The sequence below is a fragment of the Protopterus annectens genome, chromosome 12.part0, assembly GCF_019279795.1.
Source record: "Protopterus annectens isolate FY-2018-M chromosome 12.part0, PAN1.0, whole genome shotgun sequence".
Lineage (NCBI taxonomy): Eukaryota > Metazoa > Chordata > Ceratodontiformes > Protopteridae > Protopterus > Protopterus annectens.
The window spans coordinates 651,209,719-651,222,729 of NC_056746.1; positions in this window are offsets into that span (position 1 = coordinate 651,209,719).

A 13,011-nucleotide genomic window follows, 5' to 3' on the forward strand; every position below is an offset into this window, starting at 1 on the left:
GAGTTTAAGGTTTACAGTGAGGGGTTATAGAGACTCTACAACACAGGACATACTGTCTAATACTGTGAGTTTAAGGTTTACAGTGAGGGGTTATAGAGACTCTACAACACAGGACATACTGTCTAATACTGTGAGTTTAAGGTTTACAGTGAGGGGTTATAGAGACTCTACAACACAGGACATACTGTCTAATACTGTGAGTTTAAGGAGAGATATTGGGAAGCCTTATTTTTACAGTTCTGTGGCCTCCCATTTGAACAGGAGTATGAATGAGAAAGCCAATTCCCATAACTGTGTATGTATATCTACCTATTAGGTGCTGCGGTAGCGTTGTCGCCTCACAGTAAGATGTCCTGTTCGATTCTCAGCTAGAGCGTCTTCTGTGTGGAGACATGCATGAATGGGCATACCTTCGTTGAAGGTTGTGCATCAGGGCCGGCAACTTGGCATGTAAAAATCTACTGCCAATCATTAGCGGACTGGAGTTCCGCTGTGGCGCCCCCTAACCGGGAAAAGCCGAAAGACACAACAACAACCTACCTATTATTCCAGAAATGTTAATTTAGTCACACATGTGATCAAGAAATATTGGCCGGTCTTGACACAGAACCCTGAAATTCGGAATATTGTGGGGGACAGGCTTAATTTTTTATTCAAGAATAAGAAATCTTTGAGGAGATATTTGTGTTATCCAAAAAAGAGAGGGATGGGCACTATCAGTGGTAGGCTAGGTACTTTTCTGTGCTACAATTGTAACCATTGTAAGTTCATTGACTCTAGCAATAAGTTTATACATCCTGATTTGGGGTCAGAATTTGTTTTTAATGTTAAAGCTGATTGCAATAGTGTTAATGTAATATATTTGGCTATATTTAATTGCTGCTCATCTTTCTATGTTGGGAAGACTAACAGGAAGTTCAGGTTTAGGATTTGGGAACACCTTTTAAAAAATCAGGAATGGTGTTTAAGCCAACACTTTAGACAAACATGTTTGCAATACTGACACCTCACATTCTTTCATGTTTCTTGTTATTGAGAAGGTGAATGAAAATGAGAGAGGGGTTGATATTGTGAATTCCCCTGAGACCTCTGAGAGTAGGTGGATTATCAGGTTAAGGGCAGATAAGGGGAAAGGGTTAAATGATAGAGTACCCCTTAAGCCCTTTTTGAAAAAACACCCTCTGTTTAAATAAATAGACACCTATTGATTATTATGATATGACAGGTTTCTCATCTCACATTTAATATTTTGTGTTTTGCATTTATATATGTATGTGTGTTTAATTCTTAGATGCACTACTTTTATGTATTTGTTTACAAAGATTTTATTGTTTCATTTGGAGTCATTTATTATTATTTTATTGGATAATTTGTACTGTGATGTGATTGGTGCTGACTTAATTGATATCAGTATTTAGTAAAGCATTTTTAGGTGTGTTTTAGGTCTGATGAAGTGGTGTGTCTACACTACTAAAGCACTTACCAAATAAATTCTACTTTTGTTTTTATAATTGACTTGCTGTTGTTTGGTCTATTGGATGCTTTTGTGGAACTTATAGTCTCTTAGGTATGCTGTGTGTGTGTGTGTGTGTGTGTGTGTGTGTGTGTGTGTGTGTGTGTGTGTGTGTGTGTGTGTGTGTGTGTGTGTGTTTCATTTGGAGTCATTTATTATTATTTTATTGGATAATTTGTACTGTGATGTGATTGGTGCTGACTTAATTGATATCAATATTTAGTAAATCATTTTTAGGTGTGTTTTAGGTCTGATGAAGTGGTGTGTCTACACTACAAAAGCACTTACCAAATAAATTCTGGTTTTGTTTTTATAATTGCCTTGCTGTTGTTTGGTCTGTTGGATGTTTTTGTGGAACTTATAGTCACTTAGGTATGCTGTGTGTGTGTGTGTGTGTGTGTGTGTGTGTGTGTGTGTGTGTGTGTGTGTAATGTGGAAGAAATTCCTGTCAATGTATTTATTTTCCCTACTTGATTAGTAAACTACATAGATGGAAAGGCTGATCATGGAGTCACAATAGGAGAAGCATGGAAGTCACAGGACATCTTCACTGAGTCTTCATAGTATGGTCCATCTGTATCCCCAAAAAACTAAGCATCCAATGGTTTCATAGTTTAGGATACTGGTGTACCATTTCATGGGTTCAAAAAACTTAAACTCTAAAACCATAATAAATCCCACATTTAGCACATATCTTGATAACCTGACAGTTTCCCAAACTCTTGTAGAAAATCAAGGAGAAGATCAAAGAGTATGGGACATTAGTTTGAGACCTTCCTATTATCTGCAGAAAGTGCAGGTTTCAGTTGCATCTGCCCCACTTGTAGCCCCGAATTGTAGATCTTCTAATTACTGTCACCAATGGCTCCAAATACAGGACAAACAATATAAATAGGCATCCCTACCTAGTTCCCCTCGATAACATAATTTCCACTGACATCATCGTTATTACTTTCACTTCTGATTTTTGAATACCTATATAATTCTCTTAACAGTGTCACAAAATTCTCTGGGAATTTCATTCTTGACAGTAATGCAAAAAGGGACCCTAATCCACCCCTTCAATCACATATTTGGCATCAAGACATATTGACAGTGGTGTTCCCTTTATCTAAATATGTTTAAGTATCACAACTATTCACAAAAAGATTATCAGATTCTTCTCCTGCTAGTCACCTTACATGCTAAAATAAACATGAACACCTTGTAATCATGGTTTAAAACTGACATTGGTCTATAGGGAGAAGGAAAATGCAATGTATTCTCCTCTTTTGATAACACTGTTATCATAGTTCTCCTCTGTGTAACAGAAATCTTTTGAGTGGCATGGGAAATGTTCCACCACATAGGATGCTACACTTTTAAAGTTTGATGAATGCCACTTTTGTCAATCTAAGTTCATAGTACTGCTACTCATTTAAATTCCTTTCAGTAAGGAAACATGAATCTGCTACCCCTCCCAATCTCCAGACTTCAGTGGAAATCCCACTTTCCTCCATTTCTTAATGGCTTCCCTTAACTTTTCTATGGTTATTAGGGTTGCTATTTGTCTCCCTTGTTCAACATTCAGTTGAAACAGCAGCAACTGTTTAAGATATCTCTGTATGTTAATGTCTCTTTTCCCTGACTCTCAACTAATACAGATCCAGACAGTAATTCCTTTTTTTTAAACAAATTTATTCGATTTTAAATATAAGTAAACATACACATATGATTTTTACATAAATTCAACTCTTGGTATAGAAAATAATTTAACAAACACAAAATAACTAAAGTATTTACAAAGGCGCCCACATATAAATAACACATTAGCAATAATGGATATTATTGACTTCATATACAAACATATTCTTTTTCTAATAAACGTTGTAAATTATTCCACATGTTAAATGAAAAAGTTTTCCTGAGGGATCTTGATTTAATAGTCAATAATTCCAAGTGACAAACCTCAGTAATAATATTCTTGAATTCATAAAAAGAGGAAGATACATCAGACTTCCACTTTCTTATGACCTTTCTAGCCACAGCTAATATTGAAAACACCAGTGGATGCTTAATTTTTTTAACACACCAGGGCATTGGTGTATTAAATAAAACCAGAGATTTGGAAAGTGAAACATTGAGAGAAAATAAAGCTTGAAGTATGTTGTTAATATTATCCCAATAGTTTTTCAAAACAGCACAATCATAAGACATATGTGCCCAGTCTGCATTTTTTCTATTTTGCATCTCCAACAAAACTGATCCTTTCTATTAATTTTGCTCATTATATGTGGTGTTAAAAATGATCTATACATACATTTCCATGTAAATAACCTCCATTTGAGTGAGGAAGTGGTCTTTCTAGTTGATTCTAGTATAATGTTTTATCTCATTCATTGGGTTGATTATTATTAATAGTAATGAAATATTTCCAAAAACTTTCTGGACAACTATAAGTTTCTTCTCTAACTATATTATAGATTTGTGATAATTTACCTTTAACAGGAAATTTATGTTGAATGGTTATTATCAAGTAATTTAACAACAGGGATAGATTTTTTTCAATAATGGGTGACATCAACTCAACTCTTTCCAAAAGAAATTGCCTACATATTTGTAATTCTAACCATAGATTTTTGTTTAATTCAAATTCATACATTAAATTGCCTGTAGATTTCAGATCAACATTTACCATCATCTGGAACCAATATATTAGATTATTTTCTTTGAATAATAGCATTTTGTGAGGTCAGAGGAGGGTATAATTCTCTGTGTAAAAGCTATAGGGAGTAAAAGGAAGAACCATTCTTTGTATACTGGATATTTATAAATAAAATTTCTGAAATTTTTTTAGGAGGAGTGATATATGACTAGATGTATGTGTTAATGTCGTATGAGTAGTAAAACAATATTTTAATAACCATATAAATGAGTTATTTAGTATAGATAACTTGTAAGCTTTAGGTATGGTGCATAAATCCGTAGACAATATCACCCAGTATTTTTTCCATTTGGCAGTATAACCTGTATCTGTTAAAAGAGATACAGTTTTAATTATAGAAGAAATTGTGTATATTTCTAAGTCAGGAAAGCCTAACCCTCTTTTAGACCAGTCTCTTATGTGATATGTTATTTCCACTCTAGATTTATTTGGAATCTATAGAAATCTCAATATTGTTGCATTTAATTTTTTAATTATTGATTGTGGAGGAGGTAATGAAATTGACTGAATAAGATATAACATTTTTGAAAGTATTACCATTTTAATTATTGATAATCTCTCTTCCATTGTAAAAAAAGTTTATTCCAATTATTTGTATGACTGTTAATGTCATTTAAACTTTTATTGTAATTAAGCTGTATTATATCCTTTATGTCCTTAGTTGGATAATTCCTAGGTATGTTATTTGCTCTGATTTACCTAAGTATTTATAAAAATTCTTATCTACTTTATAGTTATTTGGATATATAGGGAGTATTTTTGTTTTGTTATTATTAAAAGATAAACTTTAATTTTTTTGAAAATGTAGCATAGTTTTAAATAAGGTTGTGATAAAAGAGTTATTTCCTTCTAATGTAATAAAACATCATCTGCAAATAACTGTATTTCTGATAATGTGTCAGGGTTTATTTTAAAACCTTCAATATCTTTCTCCATTCTTATTAGATTAGCCCGATGTTCCATTATTAAAGTAAGAAGTAAAGGGAAAGAGGCCAACCTTGTTTAGTTCCTTTAGAAATTGGGATATTTTGTGAAATATTAGTACCTATTTTTATATAAGCTTGACTTCCTTTATAGAGATGTGAACTTAGGTTTATAAAACTATTAGAAAAGTTTCATTCTTCTAATAATGTAAACAAGTATTCCCAACTGACTGAGTCAAAAGCACAGTTTATAACTAGACTTATTAATGTTATTTTTTTTATTTTTGACAAGGTCAGTTAATGTTATAATTCTTTTTATATTATCGTATGTATTTCTATTAATAATAAAGCCCGTCTAATCATCATCTATCAAGGTTGGAAGACATTTCTTCAGTCTATCAGCATGAATAGACATGAACATTTTGTAGTCAACATTTAGCAAAGAAATAGGTCTATAAGAGGAGCATTTAGAAGGGTCTCTATTGGATTTTAATATTGGGGATATAAAGGTATATTTCCAAGAGGGAGGGCTAATGGAATTTGTTTGAGTTATTAAAAAACATTGTATAATAAATTAAGAGCTGTTTTGGGCAAGATTTTATACATTACAGGGATGATTCCCTCATTTCCTGGGGCTTTATTAATTTTTAGTTTACTAATTTGATTTTGAAGGTCTGTAAATGAGATATGTTTATCTAGAGATTCTTGTTGCTGTTTAGTGAGTTTTTTATTTGCATATTTATTAATAACGTTTTTATCTTATCTCTTGATTCTATATTGTTAGTATTTGGTTTATTTTATGAAACTTCTCTAAATTCCCTTAATATATATTGTAAGTCATATACATTTCTTTTCTTTTTAGGAGAGTAAATCTCTTTAATATGATTAAGTTTACTGAATCTTTTAGTGTTATTAGCTAGTTTGTTTAGGGATTTAGGATTAGTTGAGAAATTTATAAATGTTAAGTTTTCTAAGCTAATCATGGTTTTATGGTTTAGTATCTCTAGATATTTATTGTTTAGTTTGTTAATTTCCTCATTAGTTGCTTTATTTGTTTTGTTTTTATTTTTCTTAAGTTTTAGTTTCTCTAATTTCAAATAAACAAAGAAGCACCACCACAAACCAAGTTGGATGCACTCACTCAATTTAATTAACGAATAAAACATAATGTGTTTATTGGTTATTTCAGCGCCATTTATCCATTTCTCAGTGGTTTTTCCTCTAATTTCAACTGTATCTTTTGCAATTCTTTGTCCCAGAGTTTCTTTTTGTTAGTATACAAGCTCATTATTTTCCCATATAAATAAGCTTTTAATGCATCCCATACAAATATTACAAATGTGTCTACAGTAATATTGAAATCTATAAAATTCTGTACTTCAGTGTTTAGAAATCCTTTGGTCTTTTAGTTTAGTAATGTAAGATGGTATTCTTTTAATCTGAACATTACATGTTGCTCTAATAGTTAAATCAAAAGTTATGGAGTTATGATCTGATAATGGACAGGGGATGACCTTGGTTTTCGCTAAGTTATTAGTCATTTCATTAGAAATAAGGACTCTATCTATTTTAGAATAAGAACCATGTCTATTTGAAAAAAAAAAGGAAAGAAAAGAGATTTTGGATCAGCTTGAATATTAACATCTTTAAGATAATATGAATTTATAAAGTCAGTCAAGTGTTTGGCCTGAGAAGATCTCCTCTTACTAGGAACACTAGTTTTATTTTCATTTAAAATGCAGTTGAATTCACCCGCTATTATAATGTTTCCTTTAGATAAAAAGCACAATTTGATTTAAATGCTCTTTAACTGTATTCACCCCATTTCCTGGAATCCAGTATATATTAATAAAGGTAAACATTTTTCTATTCATTTCTATTGTAACTGAGCAAAACATTCCTTTATCATCCTTGTAAGTTTCTATAATCTTAGGAAGAGGTAGCATATCGTTCCATAATATTGCTACTCCTCTTTTTTTGGAGCCTCTTCTAACTACGCAGGTAATACAGTATACAACTTGGTATTTAATTTAGATATATCTTCTTTTAAAAGATGTGTTTCTTGTAAAAAAAACTAGGTGAGATTTGTTTTAGTTTTAAGTATTTAAGTAAACTTCCTCTTTTACATGGACTGTTTAGACCATTAATATTAATCGAAATACCTTTCAAAAGAAATATTTTAAACTTGTATAAAGACTAGGATAAAAATGACCATCATAATCTCCTCTTTTTCTTTATTTTTTCCTCTTATTCTTATTTTTTCCCTTCTTGTTGTCTTTCGGCTTTTCCTGGTTAGGGGCCGCCACAGCGGAACTCCGGTCCGCTAATGATTGGCAGTAGATTTTCACGAACGCCAAGGTGCCAGCTCGACATTCAACCTTCAACTAAGGCACAGCCATTTATGCATGTCTTTTGAATGCTCTCCCAACCGCGGGGAGGGCATGCAGACTTCACACAGAAGGCACTCCCCGCACTCCAGCCGAGAATCGAATGGGAGAACCTCTTGCTGTGAGGCAACAACGCTACCACTGTACCACCGCGGAATAGTAAGAAGAAATATTTCCAAAAAAAGTCTTGCTCTATAATCTTTTAACATATCAAAATTAGTGGACGTCAAAAAAGATATTTAAACTCAGTTAAGCCGCATACGCCTCTCAAACATCAGGATGGCTCAAGACCTGATCCCTCAAGCCCAACAAGCCAGAAAAAAAAACAACTCAGACTTCCACTGGGAAATCAGTAAGCATTTTTCACTTCTTGTATAATATTAAGTCTCGTGCTTAACTGAGTGAATGGAAAACTTGCAGGCTTCTATATATGAGCAGATTATGACTCCAAAAGCATTTGAGCCTAGAAACGAGTCTCTTATTATGAAAAAAAAACACTGAACAATATAAACAAGCATTATACACAGAAAGAATATAAAGGAAAGACAAGGAGATATAATAAAAAAATAAATATCTTTACTAACCTTAGCACCAAGGATCAAATGGTGGAAATTGAAAAAGGGTAATTATGAAGTGGAGTTCAGGGAAGAGTTAAGACAGGCACTGGGTGGCAGTGAAGAGTTACCAAATAGCTGGGTAACTACAGTAGAGCTAGTAAGGGAGACGGCTAGAAAGATGCTTGGTATGACATCTGAACAGAGGAAGGATGACAAGGAGACATGGTGGTGGAATGAGGAAGTACAAGAGAGTATACAGAGAAAGAGGTTGGCAAAGAAGAAGTGAAATTGTCAGAGAGATGAAGAAAGTAGACAGGAGTATAAGGAGATGAGGTGCATGGCAAAGAGAGAGGTGGCGAAGGCTAAGGATAAGGCATATGAAGAGTTGTATGAAAGGTTGGAAACTAAGGAGGGAAAAAAGGACCTGTACCAATTGGCTAGACAGAGGGACTGAGCTAGGAAAGATGTGCTGCAGGTAAAGGTGATAAAGGATAATGAGGGAAACATACTTACAAGTGAGGAGAGTGTGTTGAGCAGATGGAAAGAGTACTTTGAGGGGTTGATGAATGAAGAGAATGAGAGGGAGAGAAGGTTGGATGATGTGGGGATAGTGAATCATGAAGTGCAAGCAATGGATTAGAAAGGAGGAATTAAGGACAGCTATGAAGAGGCTGAAGAATGGAAAGGCTGTTGGTCCAGATGACATACCTGTGGAAGCATGGCAGTGTTTAGGTGAAATGGCAGTGGAGTTTTTAACCAGAAATTTTGGAAAGTGAGAGGATGCCTGAGGAATGGAGAAAAAGTGTTTTGGTACTGATTTTTAAGAATAAGGGTGATGTGCAGAGCTGTAGTAACTACAGAGGGATTAAATTGATCAGTCACAGCATGAAGTTATGGGAAAGAGTAGTGGAAGCTCGGTTAAGAAGGGACGTGATGATTAGTGATCAGCAGTATGGTTTCATGCCAGAAAAGAGTACTACAGATGTGATGTTTGCTCTGAGAGTGTTGATGGAGAAGTACAGAGAAGGTCAGAAGGAGTTGCATTGTGTTTTTGTAGACTTAGAGAAAGCATACGACAGGGTGCCTAGAGAGGAGTTGTGGTATTGTATGAGGAAGTCGGGAGTGTCAGAGAAGTATGTAAGAGTGGTACAGAATATGTACGAGGGTAGTGTGACAGCAGTGAGGTCTGTGGTGGGAGTGATGGATGCATTTAAGGTGGAGGTGGGATTACATCAAGGATCAGCTCTGAGCCCTTTCTTATTTGCAATGGTGATGGACAGGTTGACAGTCAAGATCAGACAGGAGTCCTAGTGGACTATGATGTTTGCAGATGACATTGTGATCTGTAGTGAGAGTAGGGAACAGGTGGAGAAGACCCTGGAGAGATGGAGATATGATCTAGACAGAAGAGGAAGGTCAGCAGGACTAAAACAGAATATATATGTATGAATGAAAGGGAGGATAGAGAAATGGTAAGGATGAAAGGGGTAGAGGTGGCGAAGGTAGATGAGTTTAAATACTTGGGATCAATAGTTCAGAGTAATGGTGAGTATGGAAGAGAGGTGAAGAAGAGAGTACAGGCAGGATGGAGTGGGTGGAGAAGAGTGTTAGGAGTGATTTGTGAAAGACGAGTACCAGTAAGAGTGAAAGGGAAGGTCTACAAGAGGGTAGTGAGACCAGCTATGTTATATGGGTTGGAGACAGTGACATTGACAAAAAGGCAGGAGTTAGAGCTGTATGTGGCAGAGTTAAAGATGTTCAGATTTGCACTAGGTGTGACGAGGATGGACAGAATTAGGAATAAGTGTATTAGAGGGTCAGCCCAGGTTGGAAGGTTTGGAGACAAAGCCAGAGAGGCAAGATTACATTGGTTTGGACATGTGCTGAGGATGGATGCTGAGTATATTGGGAAAAAGATGCTAAGGATGAAACTACCAGGTAACAGGAAAAGAGGAAGGCCTAAGATAAGGTTTATGGATGTGGTGAGAGAGGACATGCAGGTGGTTGGTGTGACAGATCAAGATGCAGAGGACAGGAAGAAATGGAAACAGATGATCCGCTCTGGCGACCCCTAACGGGAACAGCCGAAAGAAGATGATGATGACTAACCTTAATGTTTTCCCTCATTTTCCCAAGCAAATAACTTTTTTTTTTTTTATAATATAAAAAATACACAACTTAAACTATAAAAATTTCAGGTCTATATTAGAACATCGAAGTTTCACAACTTTGAATGTTCTAATATCGACCCCTATTTAGCAAATGCTGAAAATAGCAAAGCTGCGGAACACCGAATTTCTTCCTAGGGAAGGAATTTGGTTGGCCGTTCCTGTGCCTTCGCTATGTTCAGCAGTGTGGTAAGTGTGTGATTGTGTGGACGTGAGGGTTAGGGCACGGGGTAGGTGAGTTAGGGTTAGGGTACAGGTCAGGTAAGTGTGCGATTGTGTGGAGATGAGGGTTAGGGTGGGGTAGGTGAGTTAGGGTTAGGGCGCAGGTGAGGTGAGTGTGCGATAGTGATGGACCTTAGGGTTAGGGTTTGGGTTAAGGTAAGTGGATAGCTAGTGGTGTGTGTACAGTTTAGTGCAGGGTTAGATGTAGGATTTTAGGTGTATGTGTGTGGATTGCTGTTTGTTTGGTGTGTTGTGTTGTGTGTATATGTGTCAGAAAAGCTAATTTTTTTCCAAGGGATTCTGCATGTTCAATGTTGTCAGCGTTTGCTGAACAGGGGTCGATATTAGAACATTCGACATTTTAAAAAGTCGATGTTCTAATATAGACCCAAGAATTTCTGTTTGATGGTTCAATGTCACAGAGCATCAAAAACCCAAGTCAACAGACAGTGAAAACTCAGAACTGTATGATTAGTCATATGGGCATTCATTTTAATGAAGAGTTAGCCCATTCCATTTCTTCAATTTTGTCCAATATTTTATTTGACTTTAAAAATACCAATGCAGAGTTGAAGTCCTCAAAAATCCTAGGACCATCATGTAAAACAATCCTCAGCCTAGCTGAGAATAAAAGACGAGTTTTAAACTGAGCTTTTTTGAGTTCTTCAATTAGTGGTAGAAACAGATTTCTTTTAGCAATAACCATCGGGGAATAATCATTATCAAAGTGGATGACAGCATCTTTTATTTTTAGCAGTGCTTTAGTCCAAGCTGTTTTAAGGACCATTTCTTTATCATGCGATGACAAGAATCTTACTATAACTGATCTAGATGAGGATTTATTAGTCTTAGAAGACATTAATGGTCTATGAGCTCTTTCAATGCCATAGGATAGAGCTTCAGGTAAGTCAAATACTTCAGGTAGCCAAGAAGTTAAAAAGCTTACCAAATTGTTTTCTTCAATGTTTTCTGGGATACCAAAGATTCTGATATTATTTCCGTGTGACCTATTTTCTAGGTTATCCACTTTTGTTTGAAGTAATGCATTTTGCTTTAGTAAAAATTCTATATTATTTTCTCGTTCCTGTAATCTACAGTCCATATCATTTAAGGCTTCCTCAATTCCTGATATTTGTGTTTTTTGTTGCTGGAGGTCTTTGTGTATTATCTCCATTTGTTTAGAAGAATTTTCTTTGAAATTGTCCAGCTTTAAGTCCATTTTATCTATTTTTGTTGATAATTCCTGGATATGTGTAAGTTAAGATTGTAGCTCCTTTTTAAGAATAGATTCCTGGTGGTTTCCCTTCTAAAAGCCAGTGAGGAGTGAAATAATCCAATGTATTATATGACAGGGAAAAAAGTCAGAACTGAAGTAATTTTTTAAATAATCCTAGAAAATGCTAACTAATAGTATATTATGTAAAAAAATCTTCTAGGATTAATTTTGAATAAAAATCCTGTCATATAAGTTTAACTTGGCAGAGGTGAAGAAAACTGCTGCTATCTAGAGCACATCTTGGCTGTGACCCCATCTAGACAGTATTTCTTAAAAACACACCGAATCTGTCAGTAGTACTTTCATTCTCCTTTGTCTCGTCATTTTGAATTAAAAAAAAAAGAAGAAAAACAAAACTTCCTTTCAACCTTCTCAAACCATACTCTGGGTGGCACAACTATCTTAGCCTTAAGGATATTTGCAAAAGATGCTCATTTTCCCTATTATTTTAAAAGTTGAGTCTATATTAGCTGAACGAAAACTGAATTGCAAGAATCCAGTTTGAGCGACACCTAAAGCGCGGATATCAGAAATATCGCAAGAATGAACGGAGATCGCCATAGGGAATTCTTCCCTTTACTTCAATGGAGTGTGATCTCAGAGTTGGTATATTTAAGTAGCGGGGGTTTGGGGGGTGCAGGGGGGCTTGCCCCCCTGCACAAAACAGTTAGTGACAGTTTTCGTTTGGTAGTTTTTTTTACACTTTCGAAATATTTGGTTTTTGCTCTTTAGGTGTCGTTCAAACTGGATTCCGCAGTTCAGTTTTCATTCAGCTAATATACACCCGAAAATTTAACCTTCACCTTCATATTACTGGATTTCTGTTTTTAATTTACCTAACTGAATCTTCCATCTGACGTTGCTTTTTACAACTGTCACAAATTATTAGACTCCTCATATACTTTCTTTAATCTGTCCCTCTCCTTTTTTTACTCAAATATACAAGGAACACTCCTTAAATACTTTTTTTACATTCATCTTAAATTGCACTTGCTTTTTCTTCTAACTGCCCAATCTTTGACATTGGAGTATCCTTTACCCAATTCATAAAACGCTTGTTTGATAATAAATATGTTCAGTGTTTAACGTATTGCTCCACTTCTGCATGTATTTATAAGAAAGTAATGTCTGAAAACATTAACTGAGGTACAACAATTGCAGATGTAGCATATTTTCAGCCTAACATGGAAAAGTATAGACTGAAGAGCACCCCTCCAAAAAATATATATTTCCCTTTTTCTGAAATTTTGGGCCATTCAAT